We start from the raw sequence: 13,949 nt of genomic DNA on the forward strand, positions 1-13,949 counted from the left end.
TAAGATCGAATCGAAATAAAAAAAAATTGATCACGGACCAAGTCTCAACACTAGTGAAATGTATACTGGTCATGTGACCTAATTAAACATACTTTGACAAGTTTTTTTTTTTTTTTTAAATTAAAAATGGATTGTTAAAGAAGGAACATGCATGTGTTATCTTATTTTTTTGAGGTAAGTATAGGAATAATTATTTGAAAATATGTATATAAAAATCACGTATAACTCGTTTATTATATATATTTCTCGGAGAATGATAAGTATCGGAGATAAGAAATGATTGTTCTGTGACTAACGATGAGCTCACGCAATGGTCTAACTTTCTTATTAAAAAGTGAAGTAAAAATTATATATATCTACATTTTCCTCAAGTTTATATATTGGCCCCATGGTGTAATGGTTAGCACTTTGGACTTTGAATCCAGCGATCCGAGTTCAAATCTCGGTGGGACCTTGGTTTTTTTCTTGCATTTATGATTATTGAACCTCTACGTCACTTAAATATACAACTAATATTATTCATAATATATACACATCCAAACGTATGTTTGTATCTAGAAAAAAAATACCTCATTCAAAAAACTAATACGTTAACTCTACTTCATATGTTTAAGACATATTTTAATTACATTTTTTGAATTGGTCCCAGATGGTAAAGATATAATGTTAAATTTGATCCATGCATAAATATATGAGGAAATTTCATATCTGCATGATTAAGAAATGATTGATGATGTTTAAATGTAGGAAAACAATTTTGTTTATGTCAATAGTTTTTGAGTCGTATGAAGTAAGGGTAGATATAATGTGTTGCAGAGTTTCACATCCTATTAGAAAATAATAATTATACACATTTCAAAATTTAAAAAGAAATCACGAAACCTCAATTATAAGAAATATATATCTAAGTGTCTAAAGGTCGATTTACGGACGAGAACAAATTACTTTGTGCCTCTCCGGTTTTGGTTGTGTACTCACACTTCTTCTGAGCGATGCACCGTCATTTTTACTTTGTTGTGTTTCTGATATTGTTCCATTAATTAGTAGAGATGAAAAAACTACGTTTATAAATAAAGAAAGGAAAAACAATTGTTGCGTGTGCTCTTACTTAATTTTTGTTCATTATTTAATGAGTTGTCGTTGTGTTAACATCTCCCTCTGAAGTAAGTATTATTGTCTATCTTTGGTTTCAATTTATTTAAAAATCAATAATAAAATAAATATATTTTTCTTCACTATTGCTCTTCTTTTAAATCTAGAGGGTTCTAAATTTATTCCCCCCAAAATCATATAACGGGTAGCTGATATTAACAAGGGTCGTAACTCATGTGTAACAAACCCCTCACTCTCATTTTTTTCCTTACAAAAATGTCAATTTTATTAATAAGTGAAGAATAAATTATAATCTATTCTCATAAAAATCCTACCATTGAATGGTGTCATTGAAATAACAACTTGGAATCAATAACTCAAATATTGCCCAACTTGAGTCATTCTTCTCACTTTTAAGAATGGAAAATCATCATATTTTTACCCCAACAAGGATGTTAGCTCAGAGGGATCTTCCTTCCCTGGCATATTTTGGAGTTATTTGTACCATGTGTAGGTCTTCAATATATTGTGTTTGCTTTAAAAATACCGTTCTGTTTGTGCCTCTCTTTTTTAGATCGTTTTAACCTTTAGGAAATGAATAAACCTAGATAGTGTTCATTACATGACAGACTAATGATTGAGAACAGCTCAAAGCTCCGAGAAAAGTGACAAATAGGCATACACAGACCATGAAGATTATTCAGAATAATTTCTAACTCCTAATTGTCTATTAAATATACACAAAAATAGGTCAGAGAAAAACCGTACACAAAAGAGGAGAGGCACAAACTTCTTTGTGTCTATCGGTTAGTCGACCTTTAGTAGTATCAAATAGTTTTTTAAAGAGTATTTTTTATTTGAAAATCTGTCTATGATTAGAATGTTCTTCTTTAACAAGCAACTATCAATCAATTAATCAATAACACTCTTGATACACAGGCTTTAAAATTTCAGAATTTTTATGCTATCTTTTAGATATCATATTATTGCTTTGAATATATTTTGTTAAAACCTGTTGATGCGCAGTTTTTAAAATATATACGTTTTTTGAACTCCTTGAAATATTTTTTATTCATACTTTCAAGATATTCTGTCAGATAACATAGTAACAACCTTGTTCTACTTTTCCGCATATTTTTTTTTTTGATAACCCTCTCAAAAAAACACCCACTGTGATTGTGTATAAACATGCAAAGTTATCTGTACACCAAAAAAAAAAAAAAAAAAAAGAAGAAATGTAACGCTACTTATCATTTTCAACTCACATAACAAGATAAAAAATATTTTGAAAGGGGCTGGGTTGAAATTCAACAACACATTTTGAAGAAAACAGATCCAATTATCCAAGAAATAAAAGATTGGATAATAATTTTTCTGCGTCTATGTTTTTCTAAAGATGTTTTGCAACGTTTTAAATGAAAAAAAAAAAAAACTCAGGGGTGAAATGTAATAAAAATAAACATAATGGAATGTCTTGTAGTTATTTATGAAACATGCATTAGGTAGTAGTTGGCCAAAAACTAATTTAATTTCTTTATACTTTTTCAAAGATATCTGTCGTACTTTTGTTTAACAAATAAAGACATTCAATGTAGGCAAGACTTGGAAGAGTTGTACCATCATAATTGTTAATATAATAAAGATTATTAGGACAACACCGTGAAAAACAATTTCACGAGTCACATTTAAATACAGTTTGAGGAAGCCTTATTTATTTTCATTCATTTATCTTTTGAACTGTGGCGATAATCAAAGCCTATAACGGGCGTACTATAGTTAATATTTATAAATTTAAAAGCCATCATTGTTAGTAAAAGTAATACCTTTAAGATAAGAATTTTAAATTTAAAAAATAACATAAAAAGGAAAATAAAAAAATAAACAAAATAAAATAATCCCAAAATGAAATGTCACACAAAAAAATAATTAATTGAAATTCATTTGAGGTCAGCCTCACTTCTCTGACGAGAGCATAGAGGTATGGATTTTCAAATACTAACCAATCTATAATAAAACACATTCTTGAAAATATATATACTTGATTTTGGGAGGTAGATGGTGTCGTGATGAGAGAGAATCGTTGCGTGGAACAGGTAGCCTATGTTAGTATCCGGGGTGGGGAAAATAGATTATCTTTTTGTTTAAAATTTCGTGAAGTGTAATGGAATCCTTAATAACCAATATATGACACAGAGTGATGCGGCCAAGTCTTATGACTTTGCATGGACAGTTATCGTTATCTCCCAATAAAGGAAAAAAACAACATAAACTTAGCTTGCACCTTTTTAGGGACTTAATCAGATAGTTTCGCGAAGATTAAGAAGGCAATTAAGATCAGGAGGAAAATAGGTTCTAGGACACTTTACTGAACAAAAAGATACATTGCCGAAAAAAATTAGTAAGATATTTGAGGATAATTCATTTTGCAATACCATGTAATTATGAATCCCATTCATGATAATCAAATTTGAAAGGATAAAAGGTTTCATAATTCCCCTGCGCACTACAATGATTGATTGTTGATGAATTACCTCTACAAAATAAGCTGAGTGGAGGTTAGATTTTTGTCTCTGTTTGTTTATTTGGAAGTTGGGGTTTTCTGCAGTTCACCACTATTAAAGTACAAATTACTCATCGATTTTGATCTAACTTGGTAGGAAGATTATGTATAGTTCCAGTAAGAGACAATTAATTTTTGAGAGATCAAAATCAAGGTAGTACACAACGTTAAAAATACATAGATTATAGATCTCGTTCTTGGAAGAAATTATTCTTTTGAACTCAATGTGCCTGAGGTTTGCACCCCGGTCATTCCCAGAGAAAGAAATATACTCTATGGATTTTTATATGGATTTCACACAAGGTTCCTAGGTTAGACGTAGTAAATGTAATACTAGAATGTTTACTAATTCTTAATCAGTTCACCTCCATCTGACGAATTAAAGAAATTAAAAAAGCAGGAACAATAATTTTGGAACATATTAAGGTAGATAGCTCTGATCTGGCTCATTATGTTGCTAGATTAAACATGCTTTATATAACAAAAAAAAAAAAGGTTAAGAACGAAGGTCAAGGTCACACAAAAGTTCCAAAACACATCATTTTTGAACAAATTGATAAAATAAGCAGAAATATTCTCCTTGTGCCACAGGTATACATATATAATACATAATTAAGTATAATTGCATTAGATATTAAATTTAGTTCCATTCAACATTGCAAATTTTTAAATTTAGCATTGCGTATAAATGATATTTCATTTATGAAAAATGTTTAGAGGTGGAGGTTAGCGCTCTACAAAGCGCCCATTCGAAATTATATTTTTAATTATTGATTAATTTTTATATTTCCGATCACATATGTTATCTCAGGACCAAACATAAAACAAAGGATCAGAATAACAATCACGTGATCTATTATAATCCGAATTTATTTGGGGAGAAGATGACTTTTGTGCCGGATATTGGTGCTCAAGGTATAATAAACTACTATACGACTTACTATGGAACATCCATAAACTGACAAAGTTTAATTATGAAAAAAAAAGAGAAGTGGTAAAGTCAAAAACGGAAAAACTCGTGTGGAAAAAAGCAATTTCGTCAACCAACTAAATTTGAATAAAAATGAACTTCATGGGGATGATTGCCGTTTCATTTTTTTAAAATATGAATCAACAATTAACATAGAGGAAAAAATGATCGGACACATAGAAGAAATTAAAGTCACTTTGCTTAAAGACATATCGGTTTATGCACTTTTTCTGAAAGGAAACTTTACCAAACGGACACATTACCGAATGTACACTTTGCCCAAAAAATGATAATTATATTATATTATGATTAATGTTGCAGTAATATGTAATTATGATTCCCATTCCTGTTCATCCAATTTTAAAAATAAAAATATTAATTATTCGCCACATATTCCAATGAGCAGGCGTTGATTATTTCATAATTGCATTAAGAAGATGCTTCAAGAGTTGGCTAGAACCACGACTAGAAAAGTTGAAATAACAATTATGACCATTGCACCAATTAATCAACTTGTTAAATTACTCACAATAAAATATAGGGTTTATTTTGTTGTCAACTGCCGATTAGTGGATAAACTTTTTTCCGTCGTGTTTTTTTCCAAGGAATTGTGTACCTTTAGTATAAGTTTCTCTTCCAACGACAAACATATCTTGAGAGTTATAGAGTCAGACTATATAATTGCAGCATGAATCATCATCAAAAATACTTATCTTTTTTGGCAAAATGGTATTAAAAAAGTTTTTCAAAATAGTATAAATTTGAACAATATTAGACTTATTATGTCAAACTAACTCTGAGTAATTCAACCAATAAGGAAAAGCATTGTAATCACATTATTCACTCCATTCCAGTTCTTAAGACCAGTCCTACTAGTCATTGGGACCGGACCTCAAGACTTGTCGGTCCTTTGGACTATCAGTACTAAAAGTTATTTAAAAAAAAGTTGAGTGACGACATCAAATATCGAACTGTATAAGTTTTTATGAAAGACTTGTACCGGACCGAGAGTAAACTGTAGGTCTTGAGTCTTAAATAAGGACTGATAGAACGCTAGTCGTATCTATCTCCGGTTCCACCTACAATTTCTTTTCACCTAGCATATAATATTCCAAAAGGGAAATAAATTAAATATAGTTGTACTTAATAAAATATGCAAAAAGCCATCATCTCCTCATTTGTTATTGTATGAAGGTTCCATGACGTAATAACATTAAAAAAAATTGGCAACATTTTAGCTTTTTAATGGAATCTCAAATATATTAAAACGCACAAGTAGGTATTTATAATTTAATCCTCTGTTAAAATAGAGTATTCTGCATAGTGTAGATCCGAAACATGCTGTAGCATTTACTTACAATTTTATCATTGTTTTCTTGAATTACCAGGTTTCATTTCGCAACTAAACGACAGCTGCAGCAAAATATAACAAGTTTTTTATACCATGTCTTTAAGTGTAGAAATATCGTAGGAACAACAAAAAGGTCAAGCGTATGCGATCTCCTCCACGCCGTTTTAAATGTCGAGAAAGATGCATAGACAGTTGGCATTGCCATTCGGATTGCCTAAAACATCAAGAAGTCCATCACAGCCCAATACAACCAAGAAGAACCAATACTTCTGAAGCAACAAGCTGACTTTTGGCCTGCTTCATTTGGCCATCGTGACCTCAAACACCTGGACTTTACAAGTTAGGGTGTATGAAAGAAATTATCTGAACACTTTTCATAAAAATGTGAATTCGCTCTGATTTTCTATTATGGCAGGTTGGTACACAAAGGACACAGTCTTCATCGTCAAGAGCTGCCAATCTGTTTGCTGGCCTGTTGAAGCTGTTCTTGTTTTTGAAAGATTCCATTTTGAATAAAAATATAACTAAATATTGTATTTAAACATATGAAAAATTGATTTTGAGTTATCTTTTATTGATTATATATAAATATCGTTTCTTGTAATTTAGTTATGCGTCTGCAAGTTTTTGGTAAGCACTCTAAGAAAATTATTTTCAATACATATTTTTTAAATTGATTAATTTTTAGACTACATATTTTTTGAAGTTTTGAGTACTAAATTAAAATTTGCTTGTAGGGTCTATATACAATGTACTAGTAAATAGGCAGGTTGGATAGATTTTGGGATGGCAAATACAAGGTATAACGTACATAATTTATAAGGAGAAGGGTTAAAGAAATTTGTACCAAATGCCAACAAAAAAAATCGAAAATAAGTGTAGGTACTATGTAAATGACCCTTATACCAAGATTTTTTTCTTCTTTTGACTACATAACATTCATTTATTCTGGCATTCAAATAGTAAAAATAGAAAAAATACATTAAATATTATATATCAAATAAATTATTCCCAAACAATAAAATGACTTAAAAACATTAAAATTTCTTGGAGTGTTTAAATAGATACACTAAGTTCCATTTCTTGTCTTTGATTGCAAATAAACAATACTTTAGTTTTACAAGCACTACATACTAATTGAATTCCTTTTTTGATGGGAAGACAAAGAAATCCTACTTTGCCAATGACCTTCCAAAAAATTATCCCTGTGCTCTTAATATTTTACATTCATATAACAAGTGTGAAGTTTTTTCCTTTCTTCCCTACAAAAGTACCAAAGTTCATCAATACTTTTAAAAAAACCTAGGTACACTAGAAGGGTCATTCTAGTGTACCAATAATCCAACAGTAAGGAAAACATTTCCCGGAAGGAGTTTTTAATGGATTATGAAGACTCTTACATGCTTGTCCGTCATTTGATCCTATGTTTCTCCTCTTTAAAACACTTAATCAGTGATGATTTGCACCACATACTTGTAATAGATACGACTTTCATCTCAGCGACCAGTTCTCTTAACACATGCTCCGAAGTAAAGCGTAAGATTGTCTATGTGTTATGTTTGCGTTTTAGATATTTTTGATAAGGGACATCCGAAATATTTATATTAAGCCTCCATTAATGAATTGGGATATTATACAGCTCGATATCCATAAAAATGCTTCTTAATTCTTTAAATCTACATTTTATTCCCAATACTTTTAAATATGAGTTTGAAACATTGAATCTGATTCTATACAAGCATAATGTATATGTATATGTAGCTATTTTTAATTGGTATTTAGTTAATTTATTTAACTTGTTGGCTTTAAAGTCGTTCCTTTGTTTTTCCTTCTGAATTCTTAAAATGTAACCTTATCAAAAAAGATGAGTAAATTTGATTACCAAAATTCGCTTAAAGTAATAATTCATTTATAGACATTTTTTTCAACAATAAATATTGAATGTTTTGTCTATAAGAAAATAACTTATTAAATCTTGTTAAACTCTATAATTCTTCTTGTTAATCATATTCTAAATTAAGGATCTTACTTTTTAATGTTGTTGAATTCAATAAAATGGTTAAGAAGTAAGTGTATGTTATTCGAATTTTACTTTTATCTTGATTAGATTCATAGTAAATTACCTGCATATTAAAAGGTAAATTTAGCATCTGCGTTGTTATTAGAAGGGATTTCTCTTCCGCAATTGTTTATTTTATTGTATCATTAACCTTTTACTCTAAACAAATGATACTATTTTGTTATTTGATTAATCAATCGTTTACCTGAGGTGTGTATATTTATGTAGGTAGATGTAAGCATGTGATAATGAAGTTAAATAAGGTAAATCGTTATCCCCTATGAAGTAATCAACTCTACTTCGTAATTAGATCAATATAATTTTGTTTGTTAAAACATACAATGATTTGTTGGATCCTTCTAAAAAAAATTTAAAAAAACTGCGGTCCTGATTAATTTTTTGCAGTCCTAAGACCGGTCTAATAGGTCTTTTATGGTAATTAGGTAAATATATATATCACATTCTCTTTCAAAGAGATGAAATACCGTAGTTTATAGTAGAGAGTGCGTGACTACCAAGGGTTTCCTAGCTGTAATAACTCCATGGTGAAACTCATCACTGATATCGGTAAAGAAAAAAAATCCAACACCGAAACGAAAAAAAACAGTATCAATCTCATTTTCTGTCTTATCAGTCCGCTCCTGACGAATGGTTTTACTCATCGAACCGGTCCTTATAAGTCTTTTATGGTAACTAAGTATTTTCAGTTGTTGAATTTCTATCATAAATTATTTCAAAGTGACGAAATATCTTAATTTTAAAGTTGGAAATATGTGAATAGCAATGGCAGTCTTATGATGCCCTGGGTTAACCTTACCTCCGTTATTGGTTTGGCAGAAAAAACACATGGAGACCGAATGGATAAAAACGGTCTCAGACCAAGTATAGGTGCTATCAGTTCTGTCTTGACTATTTTTTGGTCTACCTTATGGGTCTTGTATGTTAGCTATGTCATTTTTTTCGTTTAACTTCTTTTAAGAAGTCGAGATTACGGAAGTTTAAAGTAGTAGATGTTTAGCTAGGAGTAACTGGTCCTTATGGCTCCTTTATGGCCACTTAATAATTTAATTTGATTAATTTTGATCATAACTTCATGTAAAGAGACAAAATATATAAAGTTTAACGTAGGAGGTGTGTGCAAAAAAAATCCAAAAAACTTATTTTTCATGACCCACATACTAACGTCTATAATATTTTATTTAATATCAATAAACATGGAAATTTTCCACAGGAGTTTATGAGAATGAAAATAAATTTTCGACTAGGAACAGTGTTAAAGTGGTAATTTTAGATGTCGATGTCTATAAAATGAATCATTAGATCTGAAAAGTATATTTCTTAGCATATTAGCGCATAAAACATTCAAATTAATCTACAGAATTAAAAAAATATGATATAAAGATTGCAGCATTGAATACATAAAAATATGTTCAGGTTGAAACAATTGAAAGTTTGTCAGATCGAGATTAAATAGAAATCGTTATTGATACGTTTACAACATTGGTTTTTAGGTTGTTCAAGAAAGAGTAGACGGATTTAGTTTCTTCTTGTGCAAAAAAAAAAAAAAAAAAAAAAATAGTTGAAACTGACAGTTTTTTAAGCTTGAATTATTATGTTAAAATGACTTATAAATGAACAATACAAAAACCAGAGGAAATGAAAGGAAATAAATACTTTAGTATGCTGCCGCTTATATTGTCTCTCAAAGAATGCCACCCTAGGCGGTTTCTTGAATTGTTCATATCAGGCACGGCCCCTCGTGGCTAGAACGTGGGATAATTAAGTATATCATTCATTATTTTCCCGACTTTTATGTCCTTCAATCCTAGCCAGGGGTAAAGAAAATAAAAATGATAGCCAGGTCTGAAGTTCTGGCTAATAATCGGTCCTGAGGACTCTTAAATAGTGAAAAAAAATCGTAACAATACGAGAAAAGACTGAAAGGAGGGTGGATGATGGATTAGGAATGCATTCCTAGGACCGAATAATACTAAATTTTTATGTACATATATCCCAATCACTCTTCACACCTGACAGCCTTGAGAAATAAACGATTTTGTTCATTGTGCAAGTTCATCAAATGAGAAAATAAAATATAGACTGTAGTATTTTGTCATTGAGAAATCAACTATGACGTAGCCTTCATTAGATCTCTCAACCTCAACCTCCCCCTTGAGAAAAATACAAAAAATAAATATATGTTATGTGAAAGGGATGGTTTGAGGGCTTTTTTTGTGATCCAAGTAAACACCGGGTATATGAACTTCGGATTTGGGTAGAACCGTATAATTACCCGGTTATTTTAATACGAGTAAGTAATTTGTAACTACATAACCTATGGTATTACGATTGATCTACTAACACAACCAAGTAGTCTGCCTAATTTATTATTGAGTGATAGGTAGATATGGGATTTTTGTAAGACAATAGAGAATGGGGGAGTGTGATAATGATGGTGTTACTGAATTATAGACCCTTGTTAATATCAGTTGCATGTTGTATGATTTCGGAGGGAGGAAATGAATCACTGAACCTTGTTCATTTAGAAAAGAATTAGTACAGGAAAAAGATTATAATTATATATACTCGTATACTCATATATATTTATTTTATTAAGCATTTTTAAGTCTATATACACCAAAGATAAGCAATAATTTTTCCTTGTTTAAGGTTTCTTAGTTTTTTCCTTACACAAATCCCTTCCTTAGTGATAGGATCCCAGAAAAGAATGGCAATGGGATCTTTGATCAACTCAATTTTTAGAAGATTATAAGAATGAAAAATTGCGTGATAATGTGACTTCAATGTATGACGTCATTTTCATAAAACTCCATACTGCTCCTACGTTTTGAATTGTTTTCTAGGGTTCTAGTATTGAGTGAGGACGCAGAAAACAAAAATAGATTTTGCGATCCATGTATGATATCAAGTAATGGCCCATCACTTCTGTCCAAAAGCATTCCCACATAAGGGAAAATAATCGAAATTAACAGTAATTGGGATGAACATATAGCAGCACAGGTACTCGGCAATAAATAAGTATACCCGTGAAGCAAATAATTTTAGCACTGTAGGTACTAAGAACGGACTAATTGGTATGTAGGACTGTTGAATGATGAAAAAGATCCTAACAATTAAAAAAAACAAAAAACAGATTAAGAATTCCGTCCAAAGATTGATACAACACTACTTTTCAGTCATTGTTTCTTGGAAATAGTCTAAACTATTAGTGTTAGGTATTATTTGAAAATCCTAAGCTGATCTATGACCAAAAAATAAATCTGTCCACGATTTGCAAACGATTAAATTTCTGTTTGAGAATCCAAATCGGTCTAAAAAAATAATTTAAGACTGAACCGAAACAAAATTTGACTTAGAGCAAGTTTGAACATACAACTATGTAAATCTTTCTTAACAGCAAATACTCATTCAAACATTTTTAGATTTAGTAATTAAATATAATAAAACTTGAGTTTTGGTTTTGACATCTTATAAACAAATATAAATAATTTTATTTCTATTTCTTTGGGAAAAAATTTAAATTGCATGAAAATATTCAGGAAACTCACTTTAAAATAATCTCATCTCTTGTAAAATGTAATCTAAAGTTTAAATAAGATATTATATTCTGAGAAAAAATCAATGTGAATCGTATCAAATCCTTCTTAATTTAATACTATCAAGATTAAAGCTTATTATAAATATAAATAGCTACTTAGTCTTTTATTTTCAAAAGATACGCACATGTGTTCTTGAACAAGGTTTCTCAAACTACATATTGAACTAAGTAAGTAGGATTTTTCCCCCTTTGAGCCCTGGAGTAAAAAGATTCAGAAACTTTATTTCCATAAGAAATCCTCCTATTAATAAATAATTTACTTTTATAAAATAATAAGTCCTCAAGTTTCTGAGCTAAAAAAATTGTAAATTAATTTATTTTGGTTTTGAAATTGAGTAATAGAGATAAAATGATTATAAACATACTCTTTTAAAGTGTATTAGTTCAGAAAAAACATACAATAATTGAATTGTAATCTTTCTAAGAAAAATAAGGACTTTATAAATAAATAGAGAATAAAATTAGTAATTTGACAGAATATTTTATCAAATTAAACTAATTGATATTGGGATCCTGAGTTTCTATTAGTGAAATTTATAAAGATTTGTTCTTTCAAATAAAATAATTTTGAGGCACGCCTAATTCGTGGAAGAAATCAAATGTAGACCCGATTCAATTTTAAAGAAAATAACTCTAGCTTGATTTTATGTTGACGAGTTACCCCTGTATCTTTGTATAATGAATACATCCATTCATTTTAAAATTTAACTTTGCCCATTTATGTGTTACGTCAACCTAAAAACCATCTTTTAAAACAATCAAGAAAATCTTAATTACTTTTTTTACTTTATTAAGAGAATGTTTCATAGACATACTTGAGTCAACAATCAGCATATTATTCAAATTTCTGGGAAACTATAGTTTATAAGGTATATTTGTTATGAGAGACATATATTAGCCCCGAGATGCCCCTCTCAATATATTATCCATTAATTTATCACTCTTTTATTGTGATAATCAATTTGGACTATTTAAATTTTATAATGCGGTAATCAGGATTTAGACATTATAGCGGCATAGATGTGGTTACATTCTAGAAGTCAGATTCTAAAATTTCAATCTGGAATGGTAGCCTGTCGTTATCATACATTGGAGTAGTGAGAAACAAAGTTCGCCGTCCCCAATAAATATTGCCAAAACTCTTCCTGCACCCTCCACGGCCCCACTTATAAAATCATTGTTTTAAGCTACCTTAATTTCTGGCACCCCTCCTAAAACTTGGGGCACTACGCACTCTGATAAAGCTGAACCAAGACCGAAACCTTTGAAATAAAAAACCTAGGCTGGGACTGAATGAACCTCAACAGGGAACAGCCTTCGTCAATTGCTTCATTATATGATATACAAAAAAAACACACCATATTTTAACTCTAACGAAGCATATCAGTGTATAATTCTACTCATGCTGTGAACCAAACTATATATCACGATAATTTAAAGCCAACATTCATTAATTATTTTTATGCATTAATGCCTTGTTCGCTATGAATGTATGATAAGAACATATATATTTATATATATCTAAATCTTAGAAGGATTTATGTAGACTCATCAAGGAAACTTTATGATTGATGTGTCTTCAAATCCCTATTCAAAGGATTATCAAGTCTTAGTGTTGAATACTTATGTGAATGCATTGCCTTTAATGCACCATATCACATAGTGGTCCGTAATTGTTCTCAGTCCCGTGCTGAAAATGAAATATATCATAGAATGTGAGTCAAGATTTTTTCGACTACAATCAAATGGTGAGTCGATTTTCACATACGAAAATGCTCCTGTAGACTTTACATTTGTTTATTTAGGATTGATTTGTATAACTTAACCTCGTGAAATGTTTTGAATTTTCTTGCATTGTCCCAAAGATATTTTCTAATGCCTCACAATTTTTAATGAGGTTCTTGGTTTAATCCAATTTCTGTAGAGTTACTAAAAATTATATAGTTGTTTTTGCTAGGAAAGCAAAACAAAATTAAAAATTCGCCGAATGAAAAATAAGTTCGTAACCTCTACTAAGTATATAATATACTCATATCTAACTCATGCGAATAAAAGTCCCAGAGCTATCAAAGAAAGCAAGTTCCAAATTAGCTTTTTTTATTAAAGTTATAATTATTTATTTATTGAAGGGTTGTACCAATGCATCAGAATCTGCCAAAAATCGGCATTTTTTGAAGTATTGGAATTGGCTCACTAATGTCGAATCAACCGAAACCGGGCTTATTTAATCATATAGATTATTAAGCATAATAATATTTCTAATTTTACTATTTCAAATAGTTAACGAATAAAATGAAG

General features: G+C 30.1%; 1 non-coding gene across 1 annotated transcript; it reads left to right on the plus strand.

Moving 5' to 3' along the window:
- The first annotated feature begins 382 nt into the window (after nt 1-382).
- TRNAQ-UUG (transfer RNA glutamine (anticodon UUG)) lies at nt 383-454 on the plus strand. Its single transcript has one exon. It is a non-coding gene; the product is annotated as a tRNA-Gln (tRNA).
- Nucleotides 455-13,949: the final 13,495 nt, after the last annotated feature.

The sequence above is a fragment of the Lepeophtheirus salmonis genome, chromosome 11 (assembly GCF_016086655.4).
Source record: "Lepeophtheirus salmonis chromosome 11, UVic_Lsal_1.4, whole genome shotgun sequence".
In the NCBI taxonomy this organism is placed as follows: domain Eukaryota; kingdom Metazoa; phylum Arthropoda; class Copepoda; order Siphonostomatoida; family Caligidae; genus Lepeophtheirus; species Lepeophtheirus salmonis.